Genomic DNA, 13,972 nt, shown 5'->3' with positions numbered 1-13,972 from the left:
TTGAAGGAATTTTTCATGCTCAAACCTGAGCAAATCTAGTGCTCAGGAGACACCCACAGTGATGGATGGTACTCCCTGTCCAAGAGCAAAGGCCCATGACTGCTCCCTTCCAACCTTGCAGAACTTGTGCCTCGGAACTGCTTTTGACTAAGTTGTCACCAACAGTGGCAAACTTGACAATAGCTATTTCTGATACAGAAAAAGCCCTAAACATACCCCCAAGAAAAAGAGAGGACAAGAAAGAAATATAAAAAAATAAATCAAATGAATTTTTAAAAGAAAAATTATTTCACAGAGGAATTTGTTAAAAATTCACAAATAAATGAGTTCCTTTGGCCTCTGGCTTTTCCAAACTTTGTACAACAAAAAAGGCACACGTAAGCTTCACGTTCTTCTTTCTATTAAATCTTTGGCGATTTTTTTTTTTCAGAACAAAAAATATTAAAGAAGCTTTTCTGTATATTTCTGTTTAAAGAGTAAATGTCTACAGATTTCTGGGGGAGACATTGTTAGAGTACATATTTGTACTCTTTATTCATTTTGCTAGTTAGTTGCAGAAATTAATCCTAAAGAAAACTAAATGTATAAAAATATTAGTATGAAAAGTTATAAATTACAAAATTTCTATAGCTATTGGTTTAAAATATGAAATAATCTGCATGAACAATGATACAGGCTGGACATGTCATAGATAAGTTTTCTGGATCCTTGTTGCATTGAATGATCACATGGGCAGGAGGGGATCTGGAGGAACCCAACAGAAAGCCCCCCAGAGTTTCACTGGGTAAAGGAGATCCTTCGTCTGTTTCCTGGTCTACAACCTTAGAATGGCAGTAAGAATAGAATTCTGGCTTTGTCGAAAGAAATCCCAGATCATCTGTCCTTTCAGACCTCAAATTCCAGTTTCAAAAGGAAAATAACCGATATAAAACAAAACAAAACAAAAACAAATTTAAAAAACCCTGTGGAACTCAGGCTCGTTACCCTGGGATTGAGGCCAGCAGGTGAGCCCCTGAAACAGAAGGGTGAGCCACTCTGCCAGCCATAGCTGCTCCCATTTTGATGATGGAATCATTGTATTTGCAACATTGCTTTTCCCAAGTGTCCTTTGGCTCTGCGTGATACTATTGCTATTTTGTCCCTTAAAATGTCTAAAAATCTTCAGCCTCAGCCTTTATCAAGTTTCAAGAAGGAACCCAAAGAACCACATCAAAAAAAAATAAAAAACTGGTTGTCACTGTCTGCCTTAGTTTCACGTTGAGAGAGAGGGAAGGTGTACAAAACTGAACGAGAATGTTCTGCAGCTACATCCTGGCTGTCGGCAACAGCAGCACCCTGTCTCCTTTGGGCTACTTCTGAGTTATTTTTCACAATTAATGGAAGAACTAAAAAAATAAATGGCAGAAAATTTAATTGCAGGTGCTAACCCTGAACACAATACTACAGGCAGAGAATTTAATCAGAAGGCTTCACGTACTGAATCAAAAAAAGAAAGAAAACACCATGTGTTTATATTTTGATGGTTTTCATTTTTAATTAGTCTCTTCGAAGTTTTCTAACAAACCTGAGTTTGGCCCCCTCAGATATCATATAATTTTAATTAGTTTCCAGATTTCTCCAGTAATTTAAAAAAAATGTATTCAGAGCTTATTTTCCTTTGAGTGACAAACATCTTAGTACATTGTGACAAAAGCCACTCCAGAACTTTTTAAAGCAAAGAGGTGTTACAAGTAATATTTACATTTTGGTGACTTTGCTTTAAAGTTTACTTAAAAAGTAACCATGTGCTTTGGTTCTGATGACATTTGTACCATAGTTACTTGGCAAAATTCTCCAGAAAGATCACTTCTGTTTAATGAAACACATTTGGCGCAATCAAGGCTGTATTTTAATGTCCTCATTTGCAATATTGTCTCATAACATCGGCCTCTGTTTTGGATGCTGAGGAAAAAGAAACAAACAATCCAGATCCTATTTTCTTCTGTTTCCTCTGACTTTGAGTAGTTTGCCATGATTGCAAAACATGACTTTCTGCTTCTTTGTACATGAAGACGCGGGTCTGGCCTGGAGACTTCTGACAGCAGAGCTTCCCACTCAGGGAAGAAGCAGAGGGTCCTGACGCCACCGTGGGAGTGGACTCTGGGTCCTCCAGGTGTTTGAAGGGACATTCCTGTCCTGATGACAGAAATGCACCCCATTCTTACATTAAGCAAAGACCTATATAATCAAAGATCCAAATTCAGTGAAGAACATAATCATCATTTAAACAGTGCAAACCATTCTCACCTAGGTGATTGGGACGCTGATGACTTTGCTGGTTGAATAAGCAGTCACCCGGAGGTCACAATGTCCCTGCGGAATCATGACAGCCGAAGAAATGAAAGCAACAGCCCAACGTGTTTACAACTTGGCATTGGCTGAAGAACCCGAAACCTGCACAGCATGGCTTGAGAGTGTTCATTTTGGAAAATACGGTGGTGACTGACTGTGGCCATTAGCTTTTTCCTGTTGTGATCTTCCTGTTTTCATTTTGCGTGAGATTAATTTGTGACGGAGATTTATTAGCCTAAACGAGACTGGGGTTGATGAGATTTTGCTGATATACTGCACAGGACACACACATCAAGTAGAAGAGAAAAGATGAAAAATGGAAATGATAAAGTTGCATTGCTAGCTTGTTGTAGAGGTAATTGAAGTAGCTTGTGCTGTGCTGTGATGGGTAGAAATAAAATATGTACAAATTTATCTAGATCATCCTTCTGAAGAAAAGGACTACAAAATATATCCCCTCTCTCTTTATGTATTGAGAAAATCTCCCAATTCTTTTTTGACAGTGATATTGAAGCAAAACGAAAATGAAACCCATTCAGAATAAGCCCAGAAGTGAAGCCAGCTCTACATTACCCGTGGAAAAAGACATAAGGGTTAGCATAGATAATTGAAATATGAGCATAATGTAAAAAGAGCATTTTGTCGATTAGGTGAAACCACAGCTCTATATAATTTCTTTTTAACAGAACTGAAATCGCAAAACGAATTCAATTTTTTTAACCTGCCCAACTTTCCTTCTGATGGAGATTCTAATTATCAGGGAAATGCCTAAAAAATGCATGCTCACCAGAATGTAAAAGAGGGAACAAAGAAAAGGGCCATGACCTACAGCACGAGGACAGTAGCTCCGGGAGAGCAGGGATCTTTAGCTCCCTGACGCGCCCCCACGCTCGGGACGGTGCTGGCACACGAAAGGTGCCCAGTGGACCGCTGCGTAACTGACCCTTTCCGCTGAGAACTGGACTAGTCGGTGCTCTGGATCACAAATATGTCCTCACTTTCAGGAGTCATTTGGCATATAAATGTGTCGTGTGGAAATCCGGGGCTCTGTGACAGTCCACCAGTACTTATTCTTTATAGACATAGTCAAGATTCCTTCACAAGCACAGATTCTGAAGCAACTAAAGGAAAACAAAAATTGAAAAGACTAAAAAATGCAGAAATTTACTCAAGGTCTATGGACAAATTTCCATGAAGATCTCCTTCCAGACAATTATCCTTGAACATTGGCCAACTTACTTAGCTTGCTATACTAATAACACAATGAATTTAAAACATTAAAAGTACTTTAATTTTTTTTTTTGGAAGCAAACTGTTGGTTTTATTTTTATATACAAACCAGTCTATACGCAAGCAAAATAATCATAATAATCTCAACTGAGTTTTCCCTTCTGTTAAGACATAAATTTTGTGACCAATTAAAATTTCTGTGTTACTAAATAACTATGCCCTTGTCAACGGAACTCCATTTACCTTAATACGGTCACCTGTCAGAAACTTCTGGCGAGGGCCTTCTGTGGTTTTAGCCTTAGGATAGCTCGCTAGCCCAACCCTCAGTTTCTTGAGGGAAGTGGCCGTTTCTTCTTATTTCTTTATTTGTCTCCCTCTTCCCTCACACAGTGTGTGGCACGTAGTATAGATTCAGAAATTGTTTGTGAGGTAGATGAATTAACTTCCTGACTTACTAATGCACACACGGCATCCTTTCAGAGGTCCATGACCAGGGAAGGCAACTTCTCTCATGAAACGTCAGCCAGAACCACCGCAAGGGTTCATGGCCCAATGCCCAGAGGGTCAGTGAGAAAGGAACTTCATTCCACTTCTCTTCTCTGGGTTTTAACAGTTGCTGAGAAAGAGGACGGTTATGGATGGCTATCTTACTCCATTTCAGCACAATATTTCCGGTTACTTTCGGGGTTAAAATATAATGAGAATATCCCAGCTGGTCTTTGAACTTCCCCCCACACTGTACCTGCCCACTACTTGCCACTTTGCTCCCAGACGCAGAGCCCCACCGTGGAGGGGACCCAAGTCGGGGTGGACGGATACACGGACACATGCCCTTCCTCTCCGCCTGCACTCGGGGCAGCTGGCAGTGAGCCTGGAAGAGGTGGAATGCACGCCCAGGGCTCCTGACAGTTACTGGGCTCATATACAGCTCACTTCTTCTTTCACGTACTTCATCCTTTGCCTTCTGTTAAGGATCTGTACTGACTTTGTGGCCCCACCGCAGCAAGCCATGAACGGTGCATTGAATGGAAGATCCTTGCCTGGCTCTGAGACAGAAAGCAAACAAGGCAGGACAGTCACTGCTGGACAGAGATGGGCGTTGGACCATCCCATTCGTCTGCTTCACTGGCAAGACAGGTGTACCAACTGGCACAATGTCAAGGGTACAGAGTAAAAAATACTAACTGATACTTTAATCAGAGTCACTATTTGCTATTTCTCCTCTCCCTACAGTGATAATCCTTGACTTCTAAAGGTCGGTGACTTTCGTTTGGACACCCCAAACCTTATATAACCTGAAAAGATGCACAAGAGGATTCTGAATGATGATATTTTGGAGAAATTACATGAAAATTTCTGTGGAGCTCTGTAGTTATTGCTACCATCCTTGCCTTTCAATGCTGGGCTTCAGTTTATGGAAAAGACTATCTTTCTTAGTTTCTCTTTCTATTTCTCTCTTGGAAATTTTTTTGAAAATAAATAAATAAATAAACAAACAGAATTTGTCCTCTTTCGGAAAGAACAATCTAGGTGACAACATCCAATCAAAATAGGCACCTGATGGCGACCAGGCATGTGCAGGGCAGGGCTGGGCTTGGCTGAGACTGGAGATGCTTCCCAGGGCCCCGCAGCTCCGGGCCTGTCCTTCTCACAAGGATGAAGAATAGCGCTGTCATGGGATTTCACATCCTAGGGGATGAATGCACGCAACACCTTGGCATGCTGACTGTGCATTTCAGCTGCAGCCTGACTCAGCAGTCCACCAGCTGGGTGGTAAGAGGTGCCCCCCCCGCCCCCATTACTGAACAGCCCTGAGACCAGAGCGACAGGGTACAGCCAACAGTCAGCACAGAGTAAGCAGCCCAGGTCTCCTCCGGCAAGTGCTGTAGTTGCCCCAACTGCTGCCCAGTGCTGTTCGTTTGTATGCATTTCTAATCTCTATGTTAAGTGAAGGACAGTTTCTAGTGTTTTCTGGCATAACTCAATCACTGGCGCACACTTACAAAACTATTCTCTATCTGGTACTTAAAGGGTTGGCCAGTTCTGATGGGGGAAATATTAGTCAGTCGTGGTCTGGGTCTCACAGAAATGAAACAACTGGTTGACAGGATTTTGTTGGTGTTTGTTATTCCGGCTTGATACAGATACAGTATGAGTTACAGAAATAGTCACTCATTTTTTCCAGCTAAGTCTAACTTTGACAGGTGTCCTGGAGTCTCCAGGATGGCATTCTGCACCACCAGCCACCCCAGAGCACCCGCAAGCCTACAGAGAAGCCCAGTGAAAGTTGTGGTTAGAAAATCTAACTTTCGGGCCTTTCCAATCCTAGGGATGCTATCCATACCGGGTGACTAGAATCCTGTTCATTCCAAATGTTCGAAGACTCCTCAGGTTTGCAAGTTTTTTTTTATTTGAATGCTTCCCTTAATTTCCTATCACTGAATAAATTACAAAAATAATTCATATACAATTTACAGATGCATATTTTCCCAAAACTATATTTCTAGAAATATGTCATAATGTCTTCTAAACTCAATATGCTCATATTCCATTGTCTTTACATCCTCATTTGTTTTATCTTTATTTTTCTGTTTTATCCAACCTACTAGCACTTCTGGACCTGATCAATCACTCAGTTTCCCACATTTAAGTTAGACCAGGCTCAAAAGATCTTACTCCCTTAAATCTTGTTTTCATGCTCTTTCTCTCGAAAAAGAACCTCCCTTTGGTTACTGCTACGTGCCTCTCCTATCCCTGATAATCTGGTCTGCTTGACTCCTAAAATATTTTGCTGCCACTTCCTCCCGATGCTTTTCCGGTGTGAATGGGATCATCTCAGGAATATGACGCTGGCTTCTCAGCAGAAACCTGATCTATAAAAAAACACCCCACGTGACACTGACGCTTGGCCGGCCATTCCATTTCCTGGGGCTTTCTAAGGCCGATCTGAACGGTCTCGCTCTAAATCCCTCCATTTCTGTTCTCTAAGTACAAATCTTCCTTGATACTTCTTTGGTGAAACTTTACTAGGTTTCCCTGCAAAACATTCAGCCTTTATCTCCCCAGTCCATCATCTCCCTCACCACGTCCCTCTCTAGTCTGGCTGCCTGTCTCCTCCCGCTCCTCAGGACGTTAGTTCTCCTGCAGACGCTCCTTTCTGCCAGGCAGGGGCAACAAGAAGCTGGCCCCCAGTTATCACATTCCACTCTCCTCGCCGGGAATCCCACAAAATCCAGTTGCAGCACATGGTTACTTACAGCCTGTAGCAAGATGTCATTGAACTTGACCAGATTTTCCATTAGCTCAACACACAATGTTCACCAAACAAAATTTAACCGGTGCTGTCTAATGACAGCTTGTGAATGTCTGATGTGTATGGTCCCACATTTAACTCCATTTCTGTTTCATTTTGCTTTTGTCACTCTAAACCACCTGACCAAACTCTTCCTGTCCTTGTCCTCACTGAGTGCATTTTCAATATTTTCCATTTTCTTACATTTTTAGGATTTTCCCCTTTGTTTGAGGATGGCACAGTCAGTTTTCCTGATATAATTCTTATATTTCAAATACTGGCTCCTTTTTTTTCTCATTACCGGTGGGATATTGTCTGCATCTGCTAATGTGGGATTTGGGCTGCCTCCTATTTCTCCTCCATCTTTACAATCTATCAGCCTTAAATAAGGTAGCTGGTCTCTCCCTGGTGTTTTGTCCCTGAAGAAGAATTCTAAAAGTCACCCTGTGACAAGGGCTGTGGCATGTCTCTTATCCCTGCAACTGTTTCCTCCCCGCCACTGAGAGTAGTAATGGACACCTGCCACTTGTGTGGAGACTCGTCACACATGACAGTAACTTGGCTGGCACCTGCAGCTCTCAAAACTCTCAGAGAAAAATCACTGTGTTCACTGGACCCCAAGGTTGCTCTCAGTCTAAACCTAATAAAATTTCCTCCTTTGGCACTGCTCCCTGTTTCTTCCCTGAGACCAACACCAGTCATCTGTCTTGTGCCACACAAGGATCTGCAGAAGAGCCTGGGAACCTGTCTAACACTTTGGTATTGCCGAGCCTTCCAGGAGGCTGAACTCTCCCACGGATTCGGTAATCAGCATTCGAAAGGCCAGTGAAATCAGGTTTCAGTACCTGCCTGCTCCCCCTTTCTATGCTGGCCATCTCGTTTCTCTCCCTTGTGCCATGAAGAACTTGGAACATTTGTTCACCCAGGCTTCAAAAATGCAGAAAGAAACCACCTAAGTTAGAATTGTTGGCCATCCTGAGGCCTTGCTTGATCACAATGCTAATTTTGAGCTACGAATAAATATCTATCGGCAGCCGTCCGTCTCGAGAGACGATGGTGTAGCTTCTTAAGAGTCTATCTGCACCGCCGAGAATGGCTGTGCAGTCCGACTCGGGAGTGACACGGTATCTGTCTCCTCCCGTGTTGAATCGACATCTTGCGATGACGCTGGAGTGTCCTCTCCAGTGAAGCTGAAGCTACAGAGCCTGGGCAGGGTGATATGGAGGGTCTGCTGTTGCCCATGCAGCAGACCCCCACTCTCTTCGCAGCTGAAGGGTCCAAGGGAAAGACGGAGTCAATACAGCTTGGCTTCAGGTGCGCCGCAGGAGTTGCCGGTGTTGACTACAACGTCAAACCGCCGTAGGGACTCCGGCTCCGGATTTTCTGTCGGGGTTTACTCCCTTAGCCTTTCCACTGAAGAGGTATGCCGCAAGGCAGCGGAGGTTTTTTGGAGTCAGAGTTTTCCTTCTCTGATGTGCCCTGACTGGAAGATCGAACCAGCGACACTTAGCTCGCAGGCCGATGCTCAATCCACTGAGCCAAACCAGCCAGGAAGCAAAAAACAACCAATCAGAACAAAAAGAAAAAAGAATCCAAAAAACTAAATATAATATAAGCAGCCTCTGGGACAGCTTCAAGTGTTTCAATATTCACATCATAGGGGTACCATAGTAGAAGAGAAAGAGCAAGAAACTGGAAATCTATTTGAAAGAAAACTTCCCTAATTTGGTGAAGGAAGTAAGACATGCAAGTCAGGAAGTACAGAGTCTCAAACGAGATGGATGCAAAGAGGCCCATTCCAAGACATATCATAGTTACAATGCCAAAGGTTAAAGACAAAGAGACAATCTTAAAAGCAGCAAGAGAAAAGAAGTTAGTTACCTACAGGGGAGTTCCCATAAAACTGTCGGCTGGTTTCTCAAGAGAAACTTTGCAGGCTAGAAGGGATTGGCAAGAAATATTCAAAGTCATGAAAAGCAGGCACCTACAGCCGAGATTGTTCTACCCAGTAAAGCTATCATTTACTATTGAAGAGCAGATAAAGAGATTCCCAGATGAGAAAAAACTAAAGGTGCTCATCATCACCAAATCATTATCATATGAATTGTTAAAGGGAATTGTTTAAGAAAAAGAAGAGCAAAACTATGAACAATAGAATGGCAAAATTTACATATTTATAAAAAATTGAATCTAAAAAACAAACTAAGCAAACAAGAAAAATACGAATAAATAGTATTTCAAAAGATCCTATCATACTGTTCTTTGCAGAACTGTTTCTTTAAAACACACACCCCTTTACACACTCAGCCCTGCTTGCCTAGACTATCTGGGCTTGCCTTTAGGGAGCAAGTAGTGTTTAACCAGTGAAAACAGTGGGACCTCCAGGAGAACCCCAAAGAACGGGAGCCTCTCCAGAAGCCTGAGCCAGGATGACAAGGTCCAGCCCATCCTCACCTCACACAGCATCGGAGGTTGAAGTTTCCTTTGCCCGTTATCTGCATTCCTTCTTTGGTCTTTCTTTCTTTTCTTTTCTTTTTTTTTTTTAATAATTTATTTATTTGTTTGTTTTATTTTATTCTTAGAGAGAGGAGAAAGGAGAAAGAGAGGGAGAGAAATATCACTGTGTGGTTGCCTCTCACTCGCGCCCCCAACTGGGGACCTGACGTGCAACCTAGTCATGTGCCCTGACTGGGAATCGAACCAGCAACACTTGGCTCACAGGCCGACGCTCAATCCACTGAGCCACAGCAGCCAGGTGGTCTTTCTTCTGTCATTTCTTCACGTCCTTTCATTTCTTTAAGCTCTTTCTGCTCTGGAAACAGTTCTTAAAAGTTCTCCATTATTCACAGTATCTCTTTCAGCATCAGCCAATCTATTTGGTCTCCTCCCCAGTCAAGCAAATCAAACGGATTTGCCATTGCTTGACTTCTTTTCCTTCTCCATCAACTTATCCTATATATAAATTCTTCCTGGCTTTTTTGATTCCTGTTATTCATGCCCTAATTCTTTAATTATTTTCCTATACAAATAAATGTCTTGTAAGCATTCTCTCTTACTTTCCCCCCACAAAGTATCAATAAGCATATGCTTTACTAGTATTTGATGAATCCACAGTACACACCTTATTGGTATTCTAGAAAATTCCAATACAGTCAACAAATGAAAAGGATTTTACTGTCAATAAACCAGTGAAACTTGGTGGTCTCCTTTTTTCAGCTTAAGTGATATTTATCCTGCATGTGGTCTCTTGATCTGAAGAACAGATGGTATAAGGCCAGCAATGTCACATATAATCATACATGGAAGTCCAAGAATGTTGTGACATTTTCTAGATTTTACATATGAGACGATGCCCTGTTTATATTATGAGATTTATTTGTAATTTTAATACAGAAATAAATGACAAACGTGGTTTAAAATATAATTTTTGAATATGCTGTCATGATTGACATTCATGCCTGAACCATCATGAAACTCAGACCATTATTTCAAAAGACATTTCTGTCTTTCTTTACACTGAGTTCAGGTTCTTGCAGATCTCTCACAATTTCTGCTTTGAGATCAGATGGTGCTGTTGTGTTAACATTACAGTTTTCTGTCACAAAATCCCAAAGCAGGTCTCTGTTTTCACTGCCGTGAATAAAATAGCCAGATGTGTCTATGGTGGACAGAAAGTTGTTGCACTCATACTTAACCCCTACTTGTCCCGCTTCTGGGTGCGATCACTCGATGTGACATTCTGGCAGAGGTCGTCCACTGTAAGTGGGACCTTTACCTTTGCCACAGCTTGTCCCAGCCACTGGTTTCTGACACAAGAATAATGAGAATCTTAGCCTCAGTAGATAAGGAGACTATGGAAAATTTTCAGGGTAGCTGGAATGTCTGTTACATAATACAGCATCTGAATCATATGAACAAAGTCTCACTTCTGAATTCTTTTTCTCCATTATTCTATTTTGATATTCAGATGCTGTCTTCTCATGCCAAGCAAAGTCTGTATTCTTGAGGTTTGGTGACTTGGCTACAAACCCTTTGTACTTGCAAATTGCTCAGCACTTGGTTCAACAACTTCATTGTTGGTATGAATTCCTGGGTATTGAGACTGCACTTTAGAGAAAACTTGAAGATCAATTTCACCTACACCTCTGCCAATACTTAGACTCTTAATTTCTGGTTTTTCATCTCCAGTCCTTGCTATCAAGCATGGCAGCTTCTTGTCCATGAATTCCTGTGTGCACCGGTGTTCCATGGAATTGTTGAGAAACATCAAAAAAGATGCACCGTATCTGCTGTGATCAGAAAACAAGCCCCTCATGGAGATGCTATATTTGGCTTTCTCAGGAAGACAGGGAGTGAGGGAAGGTCTCTCTCTCTCTTGCTTAATTAAGGCTTGTTGCACCCTTCCACATTCTTAGTAAGCAGAGTTTTGCCTTATAGCTTATCATTTCAATATATTCTAAAGGGAATTTACTTCACCACAGATCTTCCCTAAGTTTTCTAGATTCTACAAATTAATTTGGCCATTACCTAAAAATTAAAAGAAAAAAGCAGTATTTATTCAGATGTTAGGAAATGTTTTATTTAAAAAAAATAAAAAAAAAACAGAACAAAACGATTTACTATCTCTGTCCAGTAGGTGCTATACTAGGCATTTGGGATACAGATGAGGAAGAGACAGGCACTCCCAGTTTCAGCATTTACTGTGAAGCTAATGGGGCAAAGGAACAACCACACCCAGGAGGCACATGCCCCCCTGGAGGCGGGTCCAAGAGGGCTCCATTGGCAGGAAGCCATCCGAGGTCCCAGCAGAAGAGGAAGTGAAGCGCTGAAGGAGGAGCCAAAGTCTGCCAGTCGGCAAGCCAGGGAATAGTGGGACAGTGGACAGGAGAGGCTGCTCCAAGCAGAAAAAAAAAAATCATGTTCAAAGTCAAAGAAGAGTAGACAAAATGATGTATTAGGAAACGACATGTGTTAATTGCAAAACAAAAATAAAGCCAATTATTCAGTCAGCCTGTTAGGGACAACAGCCCACATTTGTGGAAAACTCAGCAGTTTTCTTTACCTCATTTCACCCTAACGACTTGGTAATGTGGGCATTATTTTCGTTTTATGGATGAAGAAACTGAAGCTCCAACAATTTTTGTACGTTTATCCAACTTCAATCACTTAACGAGTGGCGGAATCAGGACTGAACCGAGCTGACGCAGACTACATAGCCCATACTTGTCCCTCCGCACCAGTATCTCTTTCAGATTTCACTCCGTAGTGGTTAGAAAGCCAGCGCACAAGTTTCGGTGGAAGAGGAACTCGATCAGATTTGCCTTGTGGAGAAAATCGGTGCGAGGAAAGATGAATTGGAAGTAGGAAGTCCTCTAAGAAGACTATTTTAATGTTTTCATAACCTAGGAAAGAGATGATGAGGACCTTAATGAGGGCAGGCCGTTGTAAGGTGGACGAGAGGCCACAGGTTCGAGAAACAATTAGAAATTAGAATAGGCAGATCATAGCCACTGGCCAGGCATTGAGGGTGACTGAGAGGAAAGCATTTCTGGAGAGTCTCTTGGAGTTCTGACTTGTGCAGCTTGGTGGACAACTGTGTCATCCTCAGAGACAGAGAAAAGTAGAGGGAAGTGATGACTTTCATTTCTTTAGCCAGGTGGGCTATGGAACAGGCTAACGCGTCCAGCAACTAGTGAGTCACGTGGAGGCTCAAGGCTACAGCCAGAGCCAGAGAGAAATAAAAGTCAGTATATGTTTGAAGCCATGGGCATGTAGGATACGGACCAGGGAGGACACCAGTGTAAAATAAAACAAGACATATAAGGACGCGGCAAAGGGAGAAGTTATTAAAGGGACCTAAAAGGCCACCATCCACGTAGGGAAAAACAGGAACATGGAGTTGGTGACAGAGAACAAGGGAAAGAGAGGAAGAGGGCATAAGCGCAGATGGTGGTGGCCAAGGCGTTCCCCAGTGAGCCCCCTCCTGACACTCATGCCCTGTGTAATTCTGTCCCTGGTGTGTGGGCGCAACTTGGCAGCTTACTTCTAAAGAAAAGAATGTGGCAAAGATGAGAAAGGTTAGGTTATAAAAAGACTGCCACCTCCATCTGGGGCACTCTCGTGAATCACTTGCTCTGGTGGAAGCCAGCTGCCCTGTCATGAGTGATCTTGGGGACAGAGAAGCCAGCTGCCACATCAGGTGTCAGGCACCATGGACAAGCTCCTAGAAATGTAGCGAAGCCTGCCAGCAGCCAATGGCATGAGCTTGGAAACAGACACTCCCCCAGGGGAGCCTTGAGGGGACAGCAGAGCCCCCAACAGTTTAACCAACACCTCAGCAGAGACTCCCAACCAGGACCACCCAGCTCGGCCGGTTCTGGCTCCCTAATACACAGAAACTGAAATAATAAACATTGGCCGCTCTAGGCCTCTTAATTTGGGATAATTTGTGGTGCAGCTATTGATAACTAATGCGGTCACCTGCAAATGCAGCCGAGAATAAGGCAGATGGGACCAAAGGGCCCCTTGCTCACTTTGCAGTCACACTTGATATGTCTGTCATACATACATCTTCAGGTTTGAGGGGCACGCGTCACTTTGGTAATATAGCCTGGCCTGTAAACAGTGCACAGCAGTGCAGTGGGGCAGAGCAGAGGCTCTGGAATCAGAATACCTGGTCCTCGTACCTGTTTACCGCCTCCTCCCCGGGCAGCCTCGGTGCCCTTCTGCTTAGGAAGAAAGGTGGCTGGGAAGGACACATGAGTCAGTGCATGTGCCTCTCTGAAGACGGCTCCCAGAGCCATGCAGATAATCAGTCTACATTAACTATTATTATTGGGGGGGGGGGGGTATGTACAGAGAGGGGGAAAGAGGAGAGAGAAATAATTCTGTCTCTTTTCCCGCACTGACAAAAACTTTGCCTCTGTCGGTCACTCTTCATCTTCAATTCCATCATCCCCCCCGCCCCCCGCCCCCGAGATACAATTCTTTTTCCTCTTGGTTGAAGTTCATTATCCTGTGACCTCCATCCCAGATTGCATGTCATGCGCCTTCAGAACAATCACCGACCTAAGCCCACAAACCCCACTGAGCCCCAACCTCAACAGCCCGTCCAATTGG

At 43.0% G+C, this 13,972-nt stretch overlaps 1 pseudogene; it reads right to left on the bottom strand.

The window, feature by feature from the left end:
• Nucleotides 1–10,305: 10,305 nt before the first annotated feature.
• Nucleotides 10,306–11,168, bottom strand: LOC150002496 (histamine N-methyltransferase pseudogene; annotated as a pseudogene).
• Between the last annotated feature and the right edge of the window lie 2,804 nt (nucleotides 11,169–13,972).

Source organism: Furipterus horrens, unplaced genomic scaffold (assembly GCF_987537825.1).
Source record: "Furipterus horrens unplaced genomic scaffold, mFurHor1.1.pri manual_scaffold_8, whole genome shotgun sequence".
NCBI classification, from domain to species: Eukaryota; Metazoa; Chordata; class Mammalia; order Chiroptera; family Furipteridae; genus Furipterus; species Furipterus horrens.
Note: the sequence above shows the minus strand (reverse complement) of the source record. Positions and strands in the feature narration are given on the sequence as shown.